The sequence below is a fragment of the Anolis sagrei genome, chromosome 2, assembly GCF_037176765.1.
Source record: "Anolis sagrei isolate rAnoSag1 chromosome 2, rAnoSag1.mat, whole genome shotgun sequence".
NCBI lineage: Eukaryota > Metazoa > Chordata > Lepidosauria > Squamata > Dactyloidae > Anolis > Anolis sagrei.
Genome location: NC_090022.1, coordinates 38,220,018 through 38,241,084, shown reverse-complemented (window position 1 = coordinate 38,241,084; position 21,067 = coordinate 38,220,018).

Genomic DNA, 21,067 nt, shown 5'->3' with positions numbered 1-21,067 from the left:
ACCCAGAAGGTGTCATTGGGGGACTCCTGTTCCGCACCACAACCTTTGACTTGTGGGGTGCCACAGGGTTCCATACTGTCCCCCATGCTATTTAACATCTACATGAAGCCGCTGGGTGAGATCATCCGGAGTTTCGGGGTACGGTGTCATCTGTACGCAGATGATGTCCAACTCTGTCACTCCTTCCCACCTGCTACTAAGGAGGCCGTCGAGGTCCTGAACCGGTGCCTGGCCGCTGTAACGGTCTGGATGAGGGCGAACAAACTGAAACTAAATCCAGACAAGACAGAGGTACTCCTGGTCAGTCGCAAGGCCGAACGGGATATAGGGTTACAGCCTGTGCTGGACGGGGTCGCACTCCCCTTGAAGGCGCAGGTTCGCAGCTTGGGTGTGACCCTGGACTCATCGTTGAGCCTGGATCCCCAGGTTTCAGCGGTGACCAGGGGAGCATTTGCACAGCTTAGGCTCGTGCGCCAGCTGCGCCCGTATCTCGGGAAGTCTGACTTGGCCACGGTGGTACACGCTCTTGTCACATCCCGCCTGGATTACTGCAACGCTCTCTACGTGGGGCTGCCCTTGAAGACGGCCCGGAAGCTTCAGCTGGTCCAGCGTGCGGCAGCCATGTTACTAACTGGAGCGGGTAGCAGGGAGCACACAACGCCCTTGTTGTCCCAGCTTCACTGGCTGCCGATTTGCTACCGGACCCAATTCAAGGTGCTGGTCTTGGCCTACAAAGCCCTAAACGGTTCCGGCCCAAAATACCTTTCTGACCGCATCTTGGCCTACGAGCCCACGAGGACCTTGAGATCGTCTGGGGAGGCCCTTCTCTCGATCCCGCCTGCATCACAGGCACGGCTGGCGGGGACGAGGGAGAGGGCCTTCTCGGTGGTGGCCCCCCGGCTGTGGAACACTCTCCCGGCACACATCAGACAGGCGCCCTCCCTCATGTCCTTTCGAAAAAGCCTTAAGACCTGGCTGTTCGAGAGGGCATTTAATTAAGTGCTAAGCAACAACATTACGGTAATGAGAACTGGAATGGTATAAGGAAAATGAGACTGGCTATGATTCTATTAAGAAATGAAGCGGATTTTTATGTAGTTTGTATTTGTTGTATAGTCATATGTTGTTGATACTGGCCTCTGTAACTGTCTTTTTATGTGTACTGTACACCGCCATGAGTCGCCCGTAAGGGCTGAGAATGGCGGTCAATAAGTGCATCTAATAAATAATAAATAAAATAATAAGAAAGGAGCACTTCTTGATTGAAAAATGCTATTTGGCAATGCTATCAGCAGGTGGCAGTACAGGGCTAGAATTTATCTTGTATCGATAATGAGAAAAGTTGAGTGGAAGAGGCTCCTTTTCAGTGGTCAATTTATATCATAGAATCATCAGATCACAGAATTAGAAGAGACCAGGAGGGCCATCCAGTCCAATCTTGTTCTGTCATGCAGGAATATACAATCAAAGCACTCCCAACAGATGACCATCCAGCCTCTATTTTAAAAATCTCCATAGAAGGAAACTCCACCACACTCTGAAACAACATATTCCACTACCAAACAGATCTTACCAAGTTCTTCCTAAGGTTTAGGTGGAATCTTTTCCCCCTGAAATTTGAATTTATTGCTCCATGTCCTAATCCTTAAAGCAACAGAAAGCAAGTTGTTGTTATATACCATATGTAGATGAGGTATTTGTAATTTTTTCAAGGAAACTTAAAAGTCACTAGCATTATTATGATTCTCCCTGTGATATTCCTTAGCCTAGTTTTCTACACATATAAGCAGGCTGAATCTTCTAAATCAAGAAGAAAATATCAAACTGTTGATTTTTGTTGTTGGTTTCCACCACCCTTTACAAAGATACAGCAATGTTTCGTAAACACACACACAAAATTATACAAAGTTGTTAGTGGCACTTTGAACCAACTATAAAGCAGCAGTTCATTATTGTGCTGACATATAAGAGAAGTAAAAGGAATGTTTGGGCATGACCCAGCGTGCATCTACACTGTAGAATTAATGCATTTTGACACCTCTTTGACCAACATGACTCAGTGCGATGGAACCATGGGAGCTGTAGTTGTACAAAGTCTTTCACCTCCTCAGCCAAAGAGTCCTGGTTCCTCACCAAACTGCAATTCCCAGGATTCCATAGCACTGAGTTAAGGCAGTTAAATTGTTGACATACTGCTTCAGTTCTATAGTAGGGTTGTGTATTCGGGATAAACCCTGATCAGTTTTGTGTCCTGGCTTTTGGTGATGGCCCCGATCTGTTTTTGGAGCTTCCTGAAATTGGAAGGGCAGACATCTGTTTTTGCTGCTGAAAGATCCATTTTCTGTCAGCCCATTATGGAGGTAAGGAGGCTTCTTCTTACCTGCTGTTTCTACTCTAGAGGAAGTACTCGGCTGCAGAAACTGGCAAGCAAGGGCACTCCTGCATGCCACATATGCGCTCTCCTTGGAAAGTGTGTATTATTATAACTTTATTTGTACCCCGCTAGCATCTCCCAAGGGATTCGATGCGGCTTACACGGGCCGAAGCCCCAAAACACATACAGCAATACAATACCTAAAGCAAAATAAAACAGTTAAGCAGGAAAACAATAAACAGTAACAATGCAACAAGACACTATTAAAACTGGGCCGGCCGAAGTAGGGGTACAGGATTAAAAGTGCTGATATGGCGGGAGGAATGTAGGATTATAATATAAGTGCGATGTGCAGTGTGCAGTGATCTTGGTTCTATTAAAGTGCTTCTAGGATTTGGCGCTGGAGGTTCCTAGTCTGAGAAGGCACATCGGAACAGCCAGGTTTTCAATTCCTTTCTGAAGACTGCCAATGTAGGGGCTTGTCTGAGATCTTTCGGGAGGGCGTTCCAGAGTCGGGGGGCCACCACAGAAAAGGTCCTGTGTGTGTGTGTGTGTGTGGCATGCAGGCCCAGAGTGTCCATGCTCACCAGGGCCTGCAGCTGAGTGCCTCTAACTCTGTGGTGTGGAAAAACAGGCCAGGAGCTTACACTTGCTTTTATTTTGAGCTGATTTCCATAGGAGGAGGGGCTTTTCTGTTCTGTTCTGTTCTTTTCTTTCTTTCTTTCTTTTTTTTTTTGCAATTGTGTTTATTTTTCGGTTAATTTGATTCATACCTCTTTTTTCTTTATCTCAGCTCAGGGCAGCTAACAACATTGATTAAAAATCACATCACAAAGGGAAGATATCCAAAATGATAAATCACAGATGGCTACTAAAATGTAATATAAGTAAGCCATAAAAACAAAGAAAGGCTGACTTTTAAATTCAAAGGGATAAATATTCATGAACTTACTATAGTTCTCCCCCAAAAATAAAATCCATGGAAGCAAAAAAACCAAAAAACAAAAAAAACAACAACCCCAAACCACTAGATTTAATTTGGAATGTGCCTGTTATTTATTTCTAAGAATGAAACCACCCTTCATACTGTTCTTTTACTAATATTTGCTTGTTGTTGCTGTTGTTATTATTATTATTTAAATCTCATGTTTACTTCCTTGGTCTGATCACCAAAAAGCTACTTAGACACTTGCCATCAGGTTGCATCATTTGGACACATCTGTTTCAGTGCCCAAAGGATCCACAGGAGGAGAGGAATAAATCTCAGCATGGCTGGCGGTACTATTTGAGGAGAGAAAAAGGCATTACTGTTTCTATTGCTATTTGGCAGACATACCATATGCTGAAGTTATCAACACTGTTTTATATGGAGGGGACCTGTGGCTTATTTTAGAAACAAGATTATTCAAGGCAAAACAAGGTACTAAAAACACAGCATCTTTACATCACAGGAAACCCTTGCCAATAATAAGCAACTTGAAAGATTAAAAAGACCATTTGCTTTTCCCTGGAAATGTAATTGAGTTTCCCACAAAATCCATTTGTGACAGATGTACACACAACCATATATGGAAGCATTAGAGACTCCTTTAACTAGTTGTCCTGGTATCCCATCTAATTTGTTTAAAAACATTACAGAGACAGTAAAATAATAGCTCACTTAAGAGTTGGGATGACTTCCCAAATTATCCAGAACTCTTCTTCAGGCTGCCCATTTAGGAAACAAAGTAAATGGAGAAGGAGGAACGCTATTTCTGGGAAAGTACATGGTAGTCACCATTTGTAGTTTACGTTATTATTGATAGTAGAGCTTGGCTGGGTTCCTTTTTTAGATAATAAATTCCAAAATCCCACAACTAAAACGATTTTTGGAATTGCAATCCAAAATCTCATGTTTCCAAATAGCAATGAAACAATCTGTGTGTGTGTGTGTGTGGTGTGTGTGTGTGTGTGTGTAACGTATATACAAATGCACACACACACACACAAATATATATATATATATATATATATGAGTTTAAGTATTCAAGGGGTTCAGATGCTTGTGAACCCCTTTAACAATGGCTAGATATTCTGTTCAATACTTAGAACACAACATAAATTTCCAAATGGAGACATCAGTCTCCTCTTAATAAATACAATAGTCCAATATGTTGACAGGATATGTCTCATGATCCAAACAGTCAATTTAAAGTATTTTGGAGGACCATTTGTTGCTTCCTTGGTCTGGTCGCCAAAAAGGTTACTTAGACGCCTACCATCAAGTTGCATCATTAGATATTCTGTTCTCTCAATAACAAATAGTGGATGCCAAATAATGATGATACCTTATAGAGGGCAATTCTATAAGGAGTGGGTGCAATCAGATACAAAAGGCAAGGAAAATGGGAAAGATGGCAAATATGCATGCCGAGGACCATGAATTTATCTTAATAACAAAATGTGTCCAACTTTTATGTATTGCAGATGACCTTAGCAGTGCATATTGGATTAAGATGAGAAAAACAGCCCAAAGGAATGCAATAGCAGAACTAGTAACTGAAATGCATCACAGAAATGATAACCCATCTCAGTGGTTCTCAATCATCATTTCTCTTGGTGATAGGGACTTCAATACTTGATCTATGCATTCTGATGGTTCTGGGAAGGGAAGTAAAAAATAAATGGAGGACCAAAGCTTGAGTAGCCTGGATGGAAGAACAGTTTCAAAACAAGAATTGTGTTTACAACTCCTGTCTAAAGAACACTGACATCAATAAAAGGAGTTAACAAGAAAGGTGGATTTATTTCTCAGGTAAAAGCTTGGTGGTCAGAGCCCAGATATTTATACTTGAATCAGTCATCTCATAATTGGGTTATTACAAGCCTTTCCTGTTAAAATTGAGCATTTCCTACCAGTGACTCATTGTCCAAAAGATGGAACCTCATCTCTATACTTTAGGTTGAAATGTTCCATCATTTCTGATCCATAGTTTCATGGCGTGATGGCTAAATAAAGGGCCAGAATAAAAATCACAGAACCATCCATCGTTTAGGAGATCTGTGGTGAATAGCAACAATGGGATTATGCAGATTGCTAAGGAGGAGGTATATTGTATTGTCGAAGGCTTTCATGGCTGGAATCCATGGGTTGTTGTAGGTTTTTCCGGGCTATATGGCCATGTTCTGGAGGCAATTTTTCTCCTGACGTTTCGCCTGCATCTATGGCAAGCATCCTCAGAGGTAATGAGGTCTGTTGGAACTAGGAAAAATGGGTTTATATATCTGTGGAATGACCAGGGTGAGACAAAGGACTTTTGTTTGCTGGGGCTAGCTGTGAGGTATATTGTTGGGCTCTTACATTCCAGCAACCCTAGTCAGTATGCTAATGGTGAGGGCTGCTAGGAGTTACAATCTAACAAGATCTGGAGGACCATAGGATTCCCATCCCTGCAATAGAGTGTTTGCAGAGCAATCTGGCTTTGATTCTTTGGTCATTTTGCCTGCATAAGAACTACATCTTAAATCAAATATTAATTCCAGCTTGAGTACATCTATAAGAGCAATGGAATGAACAGATATATCAGGTTACCTAGTTTTAATTGATGTCATGAGTCTACAATATAATAGGCTAAGCATTGGATATAAGCCCAGCTTCCATTTGAGGGACCAATTTGGGCTCCAGCTTAACTATAGCATCAGATCTTGCAGGCAGCTTTCAAGGTAAAGGTATAGGTTTCCCCTTGACATTAAGTCTAGTCACGTACGACTCCGGGGAGTGGCATTCATCTCCATTTCTAAGTCAAAAAGCCTGAGTTGTCCACAGATACCTCCAAAATCATGTGGCCGACATGACTGCATGGAGTGCCATTACCTTCCCACAGAAGTGGTACCTACTGATCTACTCACATTTGCATGTTTTTAAACTGCTAGGTGGCAGAAGCTGGGCCTAACAGTGGGAGCTCACCCTGCTCCCCAGATTTCAATAGCCAACCTTTCAGTCAGCAAGTTCAGCAACCCACTGTGCCACCAGGGGGCAAAAGTCTGGTTATTTCAGAATCATGAGTTGGAAATGAAAGGCGATCCATAGTTCTCTGCTTTGCATTAGCTTGAAAAGTCTGCTTCAGGAGAGATAAAGCGGGGTCTAAATAAAACTAATAAAACTAATAATAATAATAATAATAATAATAATAATAATAATGCTTCAGTACTACACAAATGCCAGCTAGCCCAAAGTTGCTGCTAACTGAGAGAGAAATAAGGCTGAAAACTGTGAAAGCCGTCCACTGCATGGCTATCAGCCTTCCCCCAGCAACTCCTCTAAATGTTCCCCCCAGCAACAGCAAGAGCATCCCCCTGGGCAGCTAAATCAGGAAATCCCAATTCAATGGCCCTTCATGAGGGTCTGCCTCTAGGATCAAACCAAGAATGGTCAACCTGGAAGTCCCTAAACAGGCTCAGAAGCAGAGTGGGCATATCAAAAGACAACCTGGCAAAATGGAACTATCTAAAAGAATCCTCAACTTTGTACAGAACAAACAACTCCACATCTGTATGCTTGTCCACAATGCCCTTCCTCACCTATAGAGGAAGAATTGTTTAATGTTACATACAATGTGATTGCTGTTGCACGGTTTTGGTCAAAAATTATTTAGCTGCTTGTGCTCCTATTTTAATCAGTTTTATACTTTTGTATGCAATGTTACTGACACAAAAAAGTCCTACATATACTTGCTTGTGTGTGTACATATTGAATTACTGCATTTTGAAACAACTTTAACTGCAATGATTAAACGTTAGGGGATTCTGGGAAGTCTAGTTTGATGAGACATCAGCACTCTTTAGCAATGAAGGATAAACACTTTTGTAAAACTATAATTCCCAGGATGTCACAGCATTGAACAATGAAATCTCAAGTTGCGTAAAACTGCATTAATTCTACAATGGAGATGTGCCTTCAGTCACAATAAGCTTAATGGATTCCGTTCTTCCAAACAGACCCAATGAGAGTTGGGTTATATTATTGTAGTACCCTGGGATATAATTTAAACAGTTTTTTTCTTTAGTTAATTTTGCTTGTGATTGTTTTTTGGATGGTGCATTGGCAGCTAGTTATATGATGCCAGCCCAAAATAACTATGAAACTTTGCCAGAGTACACAGTCAACATTTCTGTGATGCCTCTCATTTTGAATGCTGCTGAAACTCCCTGTTATCTCAGAAACTTTGGAAAATGTATTAAAATTAGAGGGTCCTTTGCCAAAGCAAGGCTCTGTGCAGCCAGGAATTTTTAAAATGGCCAGTTGGGTGGGCCATTTGGGTGGGTAAAATTCTGGGCCAAAACTCTTTTCCAACACAAAGAATATATCTGATCAAAAAGAACAGCTAAATTGTATTTTAACTTCCCCAACATTTATTTATTTATTTATTTATTTATTTCAAACACTTGTACCCCACCTTCTCAACCCCCTGGGGGGGGGGGGACTCAGGTGGCTTCGATGCCACAATAAATACACAATAAAATACATAATAAAACAAGCAATCAATTATAAATAGTTAAAACATTAAACAATACAATTTTAAAACTATTAAGAATTACCACATTAGTGGTCATTATTAGCCAAAAACTAGTTGAATGCTCCATCAAACTTATCTATAATCCATTTCCAAGCCATTGTAAATATTGTTATTGTCACTGCCTGCTTAATTACCCAAAGGCCTGGTCCCCCATCCAAGTTTTTAACTTTTTCCTAAAGGTGAGGAGGGATGTAGATGACCTAATTTCCCCAGGGAGTGAGTTCCACAGGCGGGGGGCCACCACCGAGAAGGCCCTGTCCCTCTTTAACACTGAGGTTTCCAGTATATTTTAAAATCATATAAGACATTTCTTGCCACAGTTGTCTGTAAATGGTGGTAAATTTCTCTTTACTATAAATGATAATGACTTGTATTCAAAAGTAAGTTCCACTGTGCTCATTGAGTTTAATTCTTGATAAGCTAATGCAAAAACTCAGGCATTCAGTCTTCTCTCATTGCCAAAAGCGTGATCACACAGTAGACTGGGTGTCCAATGCAGTTAAAGTACATATAATTCCTTTGGAGTGTTATAGAAGGAAGTGTCTAGCAAAAATAAAAAAGGATTACTAGAATTTTGTAAAAAAAAAAAACATTTAAAAAAACCTATTTTGAGCACCCGGAAACACTGATAAGACTCTTTCACAGGTGAGAAGCTTTGCAGTTCTGTACTTATTTTGTCTAACACTTGCATATGGTAGTTTTGTGCAGAAAATTGTTTTCTAAATAGAAAATGCTGATTCCTGCACAGAAAAACCACGCTATGTGGAATGTGATCAGAATTAGTCCTGAATTGCAAATTGGTTTTGAAATCTCTGATTTTGAAGATTTTTTGTAGTGGAAAGAAAGTTGCACAAATCACTTGCTCCTCCTCCAAGAAGAAAATTAGATGATGATGATGATGATGATGATACGTTTTATTTGTTTCCCACCTCTCCCAGTGACTTGAGATGGAGCACAGCATAGTTAAAACACACCACCATGGGATACATAGCACAATATACATAGCTTTAAGCACACCAGCACAGATAGATAAATAGATATATAGTGCAAGGATTATAATACAAATACAAATACTGAAGGATTAGCAATTTTATGGTTATGACCTTAATAAGTTTGGTTGCATGCTGCAAGTAGCTTCTGGTTGCTTCTGGTGTGAGATAATCATCCGTCTCCAAAGGCGTTGCCCAGGGGATGAGTGGATATGTTGCAATCCTATGGGGAGGCTTGTCTCATGTACCTAACAAGTAGTGGCAGGCAAAAACCCGGAACCTCAAGCCATGGCTGATACCGAATGAGAGACTCCCCTCTGTGCACACAGGAGACTAGGCAACTTGAAAGGAACTAAATAAACTGCGCTCTGGCACCATGAGATGCAGACCCAACCTTAAGAAATGGGGCCACAAAGTGGAGTCCATAACATGCGAGTGTGAAGAAGAGCAAACCACAGACCACCTTTTACTATGCAGTCTGAACCCTACCATATGCACAATGGAGGACCGTTTTATAGCAACACCAGAGGCACTCCAAGTGGCCAGCTGCTGATCAAAGGACAGTTAGTATAATGCCAAGTTTTTAAACTTTGTGTTTTTTAAATACATTACAACTTTACCCTTGGTTTGCTTCTGATATGATAAATAAATAAATATCCTAATAAGTAAATAAGATATTCATGCCTCATCTAGAGGGAGATGCTTTGTAACTTCAAATGGCCAAGACTAGCTTTATTACAACTGTTTTATTCTCTTAATTCTGTTTTCATTCACATCATGTTTAAAGTGTGTGGTTTTCCTTCCTTTCCTTAGGCAATCCCTTGTTGTCTGAGTAGAATGATGATGCTATGCCAGGGTCAGTGTCCTGGTGGACACTGTGTGGTCTAGACTTTTTTTGTCTACATATGTACTTCATATAACATCCCAAACAAAAATGACCACATCGTGACCTCGACAAGACAGACTTTGGATTTTTTGATATGTGGTTTGTGTATGTGTATGTATGTTTTGTAGGAATAAACTCATAACTAAAGTTAGAATACTAACTAAAGTTAGTAATTGTTTCAAAACATTATGATGTGATTTATTACATTATTACAGCCTTTGCCAACTAGATGTCCTCCAGATGCTCTGGTCTGCAGTTCCCAATAGCTCCATTTAAAGTGGCAAATGGTAAAAGATGATGCATGATGAAGGCCAAAACATCTGGAAGGTGCCAGGTTGCTAAGGTACTTTCAGAGTTACAAACCATATTGATGCAAACAACAGCACCTGGAAAACTAACATATTTATGAAAGCATAAACCTTCATCACCCAAAGCCTGCTTCTTTGTGTTTTTAAATGGTGTTGTTCTAAGCTTTTTTCCATTCCTGCTACTTACTTGAGCACAGTAGAGTTTGATAGCAATGTCAATGAGATGAAAATGACCATAGGAGGTATATTAAGTATTAAGAGATACTTTTTATTGGATGTGCTCTGTTGCACTGAATTTTAATAACACATATGCTTGACTGTAATAGAATACTAATTATATTCCAATGCAAACCAAAAATGTAAGGAACATACATAAATAACCTTTAGTAAAGATCGCTTACACTGCCATCTACTTCATGTTAGGTCCCTTCTATGCTGCCAAATAATCCAGATTATCAAAACAGATAATCCACATTATCTGCTTTGAACTGGAGTATGTGAGTCTACCCTATCACATAATCCAGTTCAAATCAGATAATCTCAATTTTATATGCCAGAGTATCCATTCTTTCAATATCATTAGCTAAAGTATTTGAAATAGGAAACATGCCAGTTCTCAAAAAAATTCAAGTGTGGTAATGATGGCTTTGTTGAATTTGATTAGTTAATTAAATCAGTGTATGAAACGCCTGCCTAAAAAGAGAGATAGAAACAGAATTAATATGTACCAGTGATCAATCCGTTCATTAAAGCTCATTACAGTGCAATTCTTTCCCTATTTTATTTCAAAAGATATAAGTCTGAGAGATTGCACTCCAATCACAGTTACTAAGGAGTCAATTGCATGAAATCAATTGGTCCTGACTCAGGTTATTACTCTAGAGGTACACAACTGAACTAATTTGTAATAATCAGAACAGACAACTCAGCCGTAGAGTGATATTCTCAGCAGGAACTCTATAATACCGAAAATTCAATAGGGTGTAAACATCAGATTTTAAGAGAGTGACCAAAGATGTTCAGATGAACCGAAAAAGTCTCAAATAACAGCAAAGACTGGAGGCTAACTGAAGACCAATAAGTTTGCAGCAATGTTTAATTACAGTGTATGCTTCCTTTCCCTTTCCCTGGTAATGTGGACTGCTGTTTCCTGCCACCTGCAATTGTTAAACCTAGGGCTTCTCCTGAATGCTGACACCTGGGACCCTTCATAGAATCATAGAATCAAAGAGTTGGAAGAGACCTCATGGGCCATCCAGTCCAACCCCTTGCCAAAAAGCAGGAATATTGCATTCAAATCACCCCTGACAGATGGCCATCCAGTCCATGTTTAAAACCTTCCACACAGCTGAATAAAATCCCACATTTTCTGCATTGAACTGGGATATATGGCAGTGTGGATTCGGATAACCCAGTTCAAAGCAGATATTGTGGGATTTTCTGCCTTGATATTCTAGGTTATATGGCCGTGTAAAAGGGCCCCAGGAGTCTTTGGTTGGGAATGTTCAAGAAAGGTACAGTAGATTACGTTTAGATTCATTTCCTGAACAATTTTGAGGAATTTGATCGATGAACCTTGGAAACTAATCAGTTCTGATCAAATGTCCTAGTTGTATATAAATAAAATTTGACCCAGGTTTGCCATAGCTGATGCTGCACATAAACTGCTTAAGTAAAAATGGTTGCCTTTGGCCTAAGTTCTGAACATGCTCCTTCTTGCTAGATGGTTTTAAGGAAGATTCCATTCTGACAGAAATGTAGAAATAATTCCTCTGGAATCATCCAAATGATTGCGTAAGGGGCATTAAGGCCATGTATGAACAGCTGTTCCACCTGGGAAAGTCTTTCAGATGAATACCTTAATGATCAACACTAATTCCTCCATAAATTCAATATCCATTCAGTGCTGGCTATATGACATAAAGTGAAATCAGGATGGAACCCTTAATGTACTGCTTACCTTTCTACCATGCATTATTTAAAGCTTAAACTGCTACTACTGCTACTTTAATATGAAATTTTCCAAAACAGAAAAAAATCAATAGTTCTCCATCTCTAGTTAGAGAAATTATTTTAAAATTATTTAAAATTGGTATTTATCCCCTCTCACTTTATCAATCATGGGTAAGCCACGCGAAATCAATACCATAATATTAATGGATGAAGATGAAGGTTCAAACTTGGGTGAATCAGAGGCTAAAAAGAAATATTTTTAAAAGATAAAAGTTAAAAATAAAACTTGTCCAAAATAACCTGATATATTAACCAGTCTTTCACAGTGCAAGTCCATCCACGTCTGATGTTTACTGATTATTTATTTACAGTATTTATATTCTTCCCTTCTCACCCCGAAGGGGACTCAGGGTGAACCACAGAAAACATACGGCAAACATTCAATGCCAATTATACAATGACAAGACAGACAACAGATAAAGGCTGTTCTCAGTTCCAGCCACAGGGGGTGTTGTTGCTCCATCTCCTTGCCAAAGAGCTTTCTTTGTTCGTAAACTTCCTTTTTTTTTTTTTACCAAAACACTGTGCCTAAAATACCTCACCACTTTAATGTGGTTCCTAGTTATCTACTCACTCTGCTGTTTTCAATCTGCTAGGTGAGCTAGGCTGAAGGTCAGGAGCTCACTCTGACTCTGGGTTCGAACTGTCAACCTTTCAGTTGGTAAGATTCACTGTAGCTGCATCTGGTGATTAACCTGCTGTGCTAAAGCTTGGTTCTTTCATTCAATGGGTTTCTTTCCAGGCATGTGAACACAGGAACATATCCTCCCTGACAGAAGAAGCCAGTAAACCCTGATCTTGGAAAAGTTAATTTTGGAACCACAATCCAAGATCCCTCTCTCATCGCAAATTAGAATTACAGTTCAAAAAAGCAACTTTGCCAAGCTGTGGAAAGTCCGGTCTTTCACAGTTCATGTCCTGTTAATGAATAGAAAGCAAAGGAAAATAAGCAGATATGGCCATTATACTTGCTTTGTGAGCTATAAATCACACTAGCATAATACAATATAGGCATGAATTTTGTTGACTAGCATAAAATACAGTTATACAAGGATATATGGTTTTATAGTAATTCTAAGACATCTCGCTTGCTCATGAGGCAGTTTCAAAGTAATGGGGCATGACCCCATGGCTATTTAGTGAGGCTCGGGGAGTTCAAAGGGAGACTTTAAGTAGGAAAAGGTGGTTCCAACATCATCTAAATATACTTTTGCAGCTGGGAGAAGGGTAACTGCCATCTCCCTTCATATTCCTAAATGGACACGCACAAGTACTGAAAAGAAGGTTAAGAAAAGACATGATAGCCATGTTTAAATATTTGAAAGGATGCCATATTGAGTGAGGAGGCTTGATTTCTGCTGCTTCAGAGACTTTGAGATGCATCTACACTGGCTACTGAATCCAAATGAAACCAACATGGAAGGAAGGAGTTTTACTGTGTGGATGATTACATTGCAGGTCCCGGAACTGGTTCAAGGCCTGGAGGGTTCTTACACATACCACAGAAGCTGGCCTCAAACTAGTTCCAGGATCTGCAGTATCCGTGGCCTGACAGTGGCAGATAATTCTCTTCAGCTTCCCCCACTAGAATGAACATGTGCAGATCTGCTGACTACTTTGGCTGTCCACACAGTGCGATGTGTTTTACACTATTGCACACTGATGCACATTACGGGCTCTATTTTGGAGTATCCCCTGACTTTGTTTATCCCAGTGTAGGAGCCTTAAAGCATGCTGCAGTGGGTGTTTGCAGCATGTGTTGTCTCATCATCGTGCTGTCAGGCTGCCTTCAAAAAGCATTAAATGGTTATTGTCCATGTGCACAGAGCAATAGATTCACATTACAGGAAATGAGATTCCACTTAAACATTAGAAAGAACTGCTTGATGGTAAGAGCTGTTTGAAAGTGAAATACACTAAGAGTGTAGTAAAGCCTCCTTCTCTGGAAATTTTTAAGCAGGTATTTGATGGCCATGTATCGAGAGAGCTTGATTGTGTGTTACTGAATGGCTGAAAAGGGTTAAACTTGGGCTCTCTATGGACCTTATCACAAAGGAGATAATTCTGCATCTGACACTCTATGCATACATGTCCCAATGGATGTAATCCTATGATGCATCAAGTGTGCAACGTGAACTTTTTTGAAAATAATTTCCTTAGCATTTTCACTCGTCTTTTTCCATTCCTTTTTTCTCGGTGCACTCCAGAGGTGCCCTTCATCAGATGTGATCTACAGCTTAGGCTGTGACATTTCCCTTGAGCATGCTGCAGCTGACTTTCCTTTGTTAGATCAAATGCCATTTGACTTCTGGTCACAGCGAGGGAAAGGTTGTAAGTACTCTTACAAAGATACCATTTCAGATTGGAAAATTGCAATTTCACAATGAGATGTAGCAGAAGTGGAAGCAAGCTGGAATGACCTCTCATGAGAGTGGTTCTCCAAAATCTCAAAACTGCATAGCTGTACAAGATTTGTTTTTTGGAAGGGGGAAAGGAAACACCTATGACTACCGCACCACACAAGAGTCCAGGAATATAAACGAATAGTTTATTGTAAAAACATATTGAAAGCATCTATAAATCAGGAATAAGAAAGGAAGATATACAATCCCCAAAAGGTTTAGTAACAGGTGATAACCAGCCAATAATCCAAATGTCTCCTAAAGTTCCAGAGGCGGCAAAGGCCAGGAACCGTCCCTATCATTCAGCTCTTCACTTGATTCCTTATCTGCTGTTGCTACTTCTGACTCCCCTGAATGCCCTTGAGGCCCTGCATTTCCCAAGCCAGTTTTCTCACAGAGAGAACAATCATTTCCCAGACTTGAGAGCCAATCACTTTGTGCCACTGGAAAGCTCACAATCCTCTCTAAATCATCTATGAAAAACAGGCTCTCCAACTGTCCCAGTTTAGCAGGGACAGTCCTGATTAATGTTATGTTGTCCCACTTTTTAGTTTCCTTAATATGTCCATGTTTTTTTCCTGCTCCTCCCAGCTCAGCATATTTCTGTAGCTGTAAATTGAGTTCAAAATGCAAAAGTAGTTTACATGGAATTTAGGAAAGGATGGCGAAAAAGTGAAATTTTGCCCTTCTCTGCGGACTCAGGCAAATGAAAACTGCTGCAGCCCCTTCTGGCTTCTGTGTTCTTCCTAATAACTTTCCCCATCTTGACCACACTCTGATTTTGCTTTTCCACAAAAAAACTCATTTTCAACTGTGAAATATTGGAGAGTTTGTGAAGCTGGCCAAAACATGGAAGTGGAAGAAAAGCACAGCATTGTGGAGCTACATGCAGAATCACAACCTATGCATTGGTTTCTCCTTTAAATGTACCTTTTTCTTGAACCTCAAGGAGAGATGAGTAAGAAATAAAAAGTATTATTATTGTTATTATTATCATCATCCTCATAATCTTCATCAAATAGACCAAAATTGCATTGAAAGGTTAATAGATTGCGACATGTTCTGATCCAACTGGGAAAAGAGGATGAGAGCTTAATGATTGATATAAGGTAGGCACAAAATAGACAATGGCAGATCAAAGAGATGGAGAAGACTATGAAAAGATCTGCTTTGATAGGACATGGGGTGTATCTATGTGTGTACGTGTGTGTGTGTGTGAGCAAGAGAACTGCAAACAGGAATGGTAACTGTCATAAGACAATATGGTCTGCCTCTTACTTTCTTTAGGACAGTGGAAATCAAACTGTAAATTGGAGATAATAAATTTAGTCATTCTACCTATGGCTGCCTTGTCTTCTCAAGTATTCCATCATCTCTCCAAATTCCATAGTTTGCAGTTAAAATAGACACAGACATACTCACACATACATTTATATCCCAATTTTTCTATCCATTTTGTATACATCTTTCCTTAGTAATATAAGGGATAGTTTTGCGGGATTATCTTCTTGCTTGATGTCAGATATGTACAACCTTCCTAGGATTGTCATCTGCCATGCAGTTTTTATTCAACTGTAAAAAAATAATGCATTGACTCTGAGATTTATGGCTAAAGGAGCTATAATAACCACAATGGATCAAGCACACTTTTGAAATACCTCCTACAGTTTGTCTTTAGACCACAGTGTGCATATTTAACTGGTAACTGTCAGTATACATGTCAAAACCCTTCATCATGGAAGGTGAGCAACATGTTGTAAAATTAGCTTTACAGATCTTTTTCATATATACCAATATATGAAACCAATCTACCAACAATATGAGAAGCTCGTTGGGTTTTTTAAAAAAAATTACATCTCATTATTCAGGAGCACATAAAATGATATAGTGTTCTCTTTGTAAATCAAATTCACATGTAAAATATACCCTCTATATGAAAGACTTAATTTAAATTTAAAAATGTGCCCTACAGTTAGTGGGCTAAAATAAATCAAAATGTTTGAACAATCTATCACTGACATGGAAAGGCTTCACATAGATTTACAGGGTTGCAGATCTTGACTACTCTTTATATAACCTTTTTAATTTGTGTGTCCCAATATGATATAGAATGGAATGTAAAAATGGTGTTGCAAAACTGCCTTTTATTGGACTGTTAGCTGTTCCAGTGATTGTTGACTATATTATGATGAGCAACAAACAAACTCTCATTGTAATCTTGTCTGATTAACATATTTGAGTCTCCAACCATTTCCCAAGGACATGTGAGCTGACAACTTCAATTCAATTAAAAGCACTACAAAATGGGCCAATTCCAGTACATGGCATAGAAGAGCCGCCGTATTCCATTCCCCACGGGGCATTTTGATGGGATTATTTCTGTAACAAGCAGAAGTAATGCATCAGAGCCTGGCCTGTGCTTTATAAATGCATAATGCACCACACCAGGAGTGAAAATAATGACATCTAAAGTCAAAGGTAGGCTTTAGAGATCATTATTTTTAACCCTGAAGTATAAAGGGATTGCTCTGAGATCTGTGCTGGTGCCAAATTATTTCTTTTTATTATTGGTGGGAGGGAAAGGAGGGAAGCCATGAAATCCATACTATGAAGGATCGTATGTGCACATCACATACAAAGTACAACTATCAAAAATGGAATCTTTCAAAAATTCTCAAAATTGGGTTTTCTCGGGCTTACAAGAAAAGCTTGGAAATATACCTTGAGAATGAAAAGGGAGGTCATGAAAATAGAGATGCCCTGTACTTGTAGAAGTCCTATATTTGCTTAACCAGACTTTAATGAGGACATGCAATGTCTACACCATTTTTGTCCTCAGTATCTTAAAGCATGGCAGCTTTCTGTCTAGAAACTGAGTATCAATTCTTCCTAATTCATCTTCTGAACTTCATGTGCTCAGGAAGGTGGAGAAGAGAAGACTGAAAGGAGACACAATAGCCATTTTTAGATATCTGCAGCAATGTCACATACATGGTGGGGTCTTCACTGTTTTCTGCTGTTCTGGAAGCTAGAACACAAATCAATGGATTCAAAGTTCAAGAAAAGAGATTCCATGTAAACATTAGGAAGAACCTTTTTACTGCAAGAGCTGTTAAACAGTGAAACAGACTGCTTCAGCAACTGAAGTAGTGGACTATCCTTGTTAAGAATCAAACAAATGCTACGTTCAGCAAAGGGCAAGAGGGATCCTCTCACCTCCGCAGGAGTCTACGTATACCATGCAGCTGTGGACAAGTCTACATAGGGACCACCAAACGCAGCAGCATTGCCCAAACACTTATCAAGGAACATGAAAGGCATTGCAGACTAATTCAACCAGAGAAGTCAGTCATAGCAGAGCCTTGATGAACCAACCTGGACACGGCATATTATTTGAGAACACAGAAATGTTGGACCACTCTAACAACTACCATGTCAGGTTAAACAGAGAAACTATTGAAATCTAAAAGCATGTGGACAATTTCAACAAAAAGGAGGAAACCATGAAAATGAACAAAATCTGGCAACTAGTATTTTAAAAAACTCTAAAATAAAGAACAGTAAATAAAGAACAACACTCAAAACAGGGGAATTCCAGAGAGGAAACAATCAGGGCCAGCAAATCACCTCCCAACAAAGGATACCTCCAGGCAGTAAGCAGCCAGACCTTGAAGCTGGAAGGCCATTAAATGCTAATTAGTCGCAACATTCACACCTGCCTCAAACAGAAAAGACTTCCTTCTCCCACCCTGGATATTCCACAAATATATAAACCCCACTTGCGTAGTTTCCAACAGACCTCACAACTAGGCCTGGGTAACAACGCAAAAATTTGTTTCTAAAATCGATTTGTATTTGGGGGTTTTTTTTGTTTCGATATTTAAAATAATTACAAAATTTTCCCTTAAAAAAGTTCGGTATTTACGAAATTTCGTTAATATTTACAAAACATTTTGTAAAGATGGCGCCCTTTTTTTTCAATATTTTTTCAATCTTTTTTTAATTTAATTATTAATTTAGTAGAATAGGGAGGAGAAATTATTATTAAGGAGGGAAGGCAGGCACTCACTCTGGCGGGTCCTCAAGCGCTGCCGCCGAGTCGGGCCCGGCTCCTCCGAAGCTAAGGTTTCAGTGCGGAATTGGGAGAAGGGGGTCCCCAAAGGCCATCTAGTCCAGCCCTCTGCTAAGGTTTGAATGCGGAATTGGAGGAAGGGGCTCCCCAAAGGCCATCTAGTCCAGCCCCCTCCTAAGGTTTCAATGCGGAATTGGGAGAAGGGGCTCCCCAAAGGCCATCTAGCCCAGCCCTCCGCTAAGGTTTCAGTGTGGAATTGGGAGAACGAAGCACACCCACCGCAAAGGTGAGGAAGGAGGGACGGGCCGCCTTCCCGCTGAGGGTCGCTCGCCCTCTCGCTCGCTTGCTCAGCCAGCGCCTTCCCCGCCCTCTCCTCCTCCTCCTCCTCCTCCTCCTCTTTCAGGCTCTGACTGGCTAAGGAGAGGAGAGAGAGGAGAGCTCCCAGCAAGCATCTAGCCAAGCCATCTTACGTATTTCCGAAATGGACGGAAATACAAAACTATTTGGCGCATGCCGTTTCGATATTTAAAAACACTTCCGGGTTTAAAAATAAGTTTTGTAATCGTTTTGTAATTGCTAAAATTAACTAATATTTAATGAATTGCAAAATTAACGAACGAAACCGCCCAGGCCTACTCACAACCTATGAGGATGCCTGCCATAGATGCAGGCAAAATGTCAGGAGAGAATGTTTCTGGAACATGGCCATACAGACCAGAAAACTCATAGCAACCTAGTAATTCTGGCCATGAAAGCCTTCCACAATACATTTTTGAAGAGAATTTGGATGTCCACCATACATGAGTGCTTTTGTTCTGTATTGCTGCACAGCAAGCAATTGAACTAGATGGCCTTTGCGGTCTCTTCCAACTCCCTTCCACCCAGTCTTTCTCTCCATCTTGATATACATCTACAAATCTTGTTGAAAAATTAGCAGAATTCCTATGCTGAATATTCCACAAGATTAATAGATGTTACTCTAAAATATTTGTGTGCAGTGAGGGAAAAAAATGAACAGATTCCTCTTTTATGTGTCTCCTTTTAAAATGTCAGAGCAGAATAGTAGGATCAAACATTCCCATGGGCTGCATTCTAAAGCAAAGGACGAACCTGTCTTGACACAGACCTCCAGAGGTGATAACTTTTACAGGTGCTTAATGCTTCTAAGCCATCAACATCAATTGGCCAGGACATGAATTAAATCATATCTGAACACATAATTGTGCCGTACTAAAGATGAGACTGTCCACTATGTCAGATCTAATCATTCAAAGCCTTGTCTCATGTCATCAGCCATACGTGTGGAAAAGCACAGCAAGGAACCAACACCAAATCAAGCACTGTGTTTAGGAGGTGTTCGCATGAGCAGTGTCAGCAATGGGAATGATAATCCTATATTAAAATTATTTTCTGATTTTTTTTAAAAAAGTGAAAAGATAGGCTCTGCTGATTTTTCAAAGTGTATGACTTGTGAAAAAAAGTTAAATAAAACCACTGCTTCACATGATAATGTTTAATCTCATTCCAGTGAACACTGAACAAATCTGCTTATTAGTACTAAATATAAGGAAGGCTTAACCAATTCCATTTCAGCCCTCCTTAAAGGCTTGTATCTATCACATTATAGCAATCTACTCATCAAATGAAAAGTTAAACACCTCCGTTTTCACAGATGTCCCCCTGAAGGCAATTGCAGCCTTTTCATCTTCGCCAAACGCCACCTCAGCTTCCTACATTCCAATTTTCATGCCGATAACCAAACGGCAGGGTCTGTGGATAGAAACAGATAATTCATCTGCAACACACAGAGAAACAGTTGTGAAGGGAAGCTATATTTATGAACCAATTACTTTATAATTCATGAGATACATCACAAATAGCTTGCATCCATCAAAATATTAATACAAAACAGCACTAAAACCATGGGATTGCACCTCATGCCATCTTCTCCTTTGCAAAAGACTCTACAGAAGTGATGGGAAAGTTAACAATTTCTCTAAATTTAAGCAATAAAAATGAAATGCACAGATATAGGATGGTAGGTACCTGGCTTGAAAACAGTGTATGTGAAAAGGAAGTAGACCAAAAGCTGGACATGAGTCAACAGTGTGATGCAGCATGTAAGCAATCAGTGAGGGTATGTTTAGCCTGGAGAAAAGAAGGCTGAGAGATAACCATGTTGCATATTTTAAAGGATGTTAATACTGAGTAGGGGTCAGGCTTGCTTTCACTGTCCTGGAAACTAGGATGCTATGGAGCAACGGATTCCAATTGCAGAAAAATAGATCCCATCTAAACTTTAGGAAGAATTTCCTGTTCAACAGTAGAATCAATATTTTTGACAACTTTTTCAGTTCCCACCAATTCTGGGCAGATGTCAAATCATATTTTAGATCAATTTCAATGTATTACTGCAGCCCCGTGGAGTTTCTTATATTTGGTTTGCACCACTTTGCTGCCCAAACTGA